Source organism: Pygoscelis adeliae, unplaced genomic scaffold, assembly GCF_000699105.1.
Source record: "Pygoscelis adeliae isolate BGI_AS28 unplaced genomic scaffold, ASM69910v1 Scaffold75, whole genome shotgun sequence".
Lineage (NCBI taxonomy): Eukaryota > Metazoa > Chordata > Aves > Sphenisciformes > Spheniscidae > Pygoscelis > Pygoscelis adeliae.
The window spans coordinates 2,737,807-2,742,282 of record NW_008824772.1 but is presented as its reverse complement, the minus strand read 5'-3'; the positions used below and the strand labels follow the sequence as shown (position 1 = coordinate 2,742,282).

The 4,476-nt window shown below is 45.9% G+C and overlaps 1 protein-coding gene across 1 annotated transcript in view; it reads left to right on the top strand.

Annotated features, from left to right (window-relative positions):
- RAB11FIP4 (RAB11 family interacting protein 4 (class II)) overlaps positions 1-4,476 on the top strand; it is a 107,541-nt gene that overhangs the window by 87,174 nt on the left and 15,891 nt on the right. The gene's annotated exons all lie outside the window — the stretch shown is intronic.

The following is a 4,476-nucleotide window of genomic DNA, read 5'->3' as shown; positions in this document are numbered from 1 at the left end:
TTTGGAGTTTGAGTGACATTTGTGACATCCTCACAGCATACCAGCATGGTGCCGCTTCACACCTCTTTTTTTTTAGGTATGTGAAAGAGAATGGAAACTGTCTTGCAGCTCAGAGCTAAAAGTGCCCCGATCAATGTTGGAACAAGGTGCCAAACGACCTGGTGGGTTTTATTCTGAACTCTACAGCTGATGTGCTGGCCCCGTCCATGCCGATGGTGAAGGGAATGTACTCTTGTTCCTAACACTGCAGACTAGGAAGTTTTCTTCTGCAAAAGGATGCTCCCTGCTTTGAGCCTCCAGTGATGGCTGATGAGCATACGATAGCCCAGTAGTGGGAAGCAGCCCAGGGAGCGATGGGATGCAACTTCAAAGTAATGGGAAAGAGCCTTTTTTTTTTTTTTTTTTTTTACTTTCTTTGGAGGATCAAATTAGCAGTCTGCTAAAGTCTTTTAATGTTAAAACTTTCAGAGCATAAGCAATGACCTGTGAAAAGGAGTGCTTGGATCTAGACCCTGTGCATGATGAGGTCTGGCATGTCTATTATGGCCAATTAAAGTGACAGGTAGCAGAGCGTAAACACTCCTGACTCCTGCCGTTCCCTGGCTGGCTCCAGGCTGCACGCTGCCTTTCTCCTCTGCCTTGGAAAAGGCGTGTCAGTTTGAACTTCCTATCCAGAGCACAAAGCGGCCTTTCAGAACCTCTGTGCCCTCTGCTCGTGTAGTTCAGCGTGAACAGCCCAGAAGCTGAAGCTTGGTCTTTCAGTCAAAACCTGTTGTCCTTGAATTGCATGATTGTATGAGATACAGATGTTATCTTGCAAAGGAAACAGAGGCTAGCAGTGCACTGCAGCACAGGCATAGCTTGCCCTCTGTCTGGGGACTCTTCACCAGCTTTCCAGGATGCTGTCCAGCACTTGATCCTAGATTTGGATCTTAGGAATAAACTTGCCCCTAGAAGTCCCTTCCAATACCCACAGCAGCAGTGTGTGAAGCTTTGCCCTAAACTGAGCTTCAAATATTAGATTTGAGTAACTAAACAGTCAGTTTGTTCAATGCAATAGCTTCCTCTAACGTGTGGCCCTAAAATAGCTTCTTATTTGAACAGCTTAGTAAAATAACCATGCTCTGCACACTGATCTTGAACGCTGAGAGATTTTAAACTCCCAGCTATGTGGGGAGACTCAGTGTTCTTCCGTGCTGCAGCAGGAGATGGAAGCAGTTTCTATGACTTCTTCCCTCCCCCATCAACCTACCTGCAAGCCACGTTGCTGTGCGTGGCAGCCCCTGCTCTTGCCTTGTGCTCGGCTGGAACTGCGTGGGTGAGAGCTGGCAGTCACTCGCTCAGCTTCCTCGTAGATGCAGATGCAGAAGTGAAGTCTCACTTAGTGCTTCTGCATTTTCCTCTTACGTAGTTTCTCCTGTTTCCAGTCAGGTCAAAGGGTAGATCAGCATCTCCCCACCTCTGCCTGACAACTGAAAAGTAAAGGAAATATGTTGGGGGAGAATCTGCGCTTCAAAAAAAGTTCATAGCCCACTTGGTGTAAATATGCAAATGTTTATAGAGGAGTGGCGTGTTTCTAAAACACATTGGTGAGAAGTGCTTCATACCCTTCTTCGTTAACCAGTAATTAGGAGAATACTTGCCTTCCAACACAGTGGCTGCTTAAATAAAGATGAGAGAGCCTGGATTTTCTCTATGATGGATGTGAAACAGTAAGTAACATTTCATCTGAGACCGCCAAGCCTGGCACACCTCCACATGGCACCTCTTCCCTTCCAGTTGTGGTGAGGTGACTTTTCCTGCACTTTTGCTGGGAAGAAATTGGATGGGGAGGATGCAGGGACTCAGACTTGCATCTGTCCCACAGCTAGCAGATTCAGCTTGTCGGACGGGTGCAGGTCAGGAGCATGATCCTGGTGAGGGAAATGCCATGGCTGACGTGCATGTGGGATTTCTTGTTTCTGGTCGTGTGTGATGGTTCCAGCTCTTGCTAATCAAATTGTCCAGTGGTGGGAGACTTGGATCCTCTTTTCTTCCCTGTCTCCTCTGGAATACTGGGAGGCTGTCTAAATGTCAGGGGTGCTAGTGATTTGGTTGTGATGGGAGCGAATTTTAACTAGGCTTGCTCTTCAGCATGAATGTATTGATGTAGGCATGTCATGTAGCCTGTCTGTCAGCCAAGTTACTAGCTTTCAGCTGCTTTATGTGCAGATTTTAGGGATTGCTTCCAACCTGGGAAAGCCCAGCCAGGTCACTGCAGGGCAAGGCAGAGCTGTATTCCCATACCCACCTAATGCTGACGCTGCTTTCCTGCCCCACAAAGATCAGAAGGAATCCATGGGAATCGCTGTCTTCTGGCTCCTTCTGTTTGGGATGTCTGTGCAAAGGCAGCCTGTGCTTACTCATCTGGCTTCAATGCAGCCACACAATTGCCTCTTTCGAGGAAGGGAATTCATTAGTTTCTGTGAAGTGGCCTTGGATCTTTGGGCAGCAGGTGCTTCTATAGAGCAAACTGTTGCTGAATATTCAACAATTGCTATACAAGCGTCTGGCCGACTCCCTGTGAAGCACTTGGAGTTATCTTGAGCATCTGATTAAAGTGCAGAGTACTTACTGCTTTAAAGCTACTTGCAGCTATGTTGTGTTGGTGGTATTTTAACATTCATTGTTGGTTTGTTGGTTTTTTTAATGTGAATCTTCCAAGATCATAAGCAGCAACTTCATCTCTTTTGACTCAGCCAACAAAGAAAGGAACTGCTTAGCAGAATGAGAAACTCAGTGATTCATATTCAGGTCATCAGAACCTCATTCTCTTACTGGTTTCGGCTAATGGCATGTACACTGGAAACAAATGACTCAGGATAGAACTGCCTCCTAATCTTTAACATACTGTTTAAACTCAAGTTAGCTCTTTTAAGGCTACCTGAATAACACTTGTTCTTGCCAGCCTCTAATTTGGTACATGAAGTACTGTAGATTCCTAAACTATGAAGGAATAATTTGAGAGGTTAAGCTGTGCAATCAGCCTTTTCTTTTTCTTTTCTGTTTTTGGTTGGTTGTTTGGGTTTTTTTTGTGTGAGGACTTTAATTTCCTTAGGTGTGGTCTGTAAGCAGCTTGTGCTAGATGGCATAATTGAAGGTATGGTCCTTACTCATTAAATGTGTAATTGTGACAGTTGCACTGAAGGCTGGTTTCACCGAGGGAGCTGAAGAGCCGCCTTGGTGGTGTTATCCAAGTCCCCTGCTTTACAGGATTTCTGTGCTGCACATCAGAGGTATTCTTGTGCCTGGAAACACTGCATTATTAGGGGTGTAGTGATTCCCCACCCCTAAGCTCTTAAAGCTTAATAGCTAAGCATGTAGTTCCTACCCACAGAAAACAGTCATGCAGGCTTCAGCACAGTGGCTGTCACTGGTCCTAGTTTCTGTACATCTTCCTGAAACAGTGATCTTTAGCACTGATTGTAGGTGGACCTTGAGCACTTAAAAGTTTGAATAAGCAGCTGCTGGAGCCAAGCCTCCCTGGCAGGATTGTTTGTCATGCTGCTTGCTTTGAAAGGGCTGGGGTCTTCAGCGTGTGATTTGGGTGCCAGGTACTCAGAAGAGCAGCTGAGACGTGCTTCCTAAACGTCCACTTTGTTTGTACAGGTCTGTGGGATAGGTGCCAGATTTGTGGAGAAGATGGGGTCTGGCAGCCTGGGACATGGTGTGCTGTGTGGCATCCTCTTTGCCTGCTGGGAGGAAGCAGCGGAGGGCAGCTGAGGGGGAGCTCCTCAAAAGAGCTTGGCTGGCCCATGTTCTTCATTTATCCAGTCCCCATCGGTCCCTGAGCTCCCTACAGCTCGAGGATGGGATCAGCAGAAGGGAGGACCAGCTTCCAGGAGGCGTTCCAAGTCTTGCTGTGAGGCGTTTCAGAAGCTGTAAAGCAGGTGTTCAGGCTTATGATGGGTCATTGCCTCCAAAAGCTCATTTCTTTTCTTCTTTTCTTTTTTTCATGGGGCTTAGAAGTGAAAGTTTAGGAGCAGAACAATTACACTTCGACAAAGAATACGTGGTACTGACCAGCATGGGTACAGTGCAGTAGCTATAGATGAGTACTCTAATACAAGTAAAGATGTGAAGGTTAGGTTGTCATAAAGTGACAGGAAAGAAAAGCGAGCCTTTAGCCTTTATAGATGACACTGCACATTTAATTGCTAATGGACTTTTTTTTAAAGAGCATCTAGGCTGCTATTATTAGAAAAAGCAAATGTGTGGTGTTACCTACAGGGAACAAAAAGGGAGTCTTTCATGATCTTCTTGACCTTTACTTTCTTGTGTTAATTTGTTTAATACCAGTGAGATTTTCCTGCTGTAAAAACTTGCTTAAGCAGAGACTTCTCCAAGACCTCTGAAAAAGACGTGCTAATTGGGAGGTAGGGCTGTGCAGGAGCTGTTTCTACCGTTCCTCCCTTGATTTGCGAACTCCTACTTCAG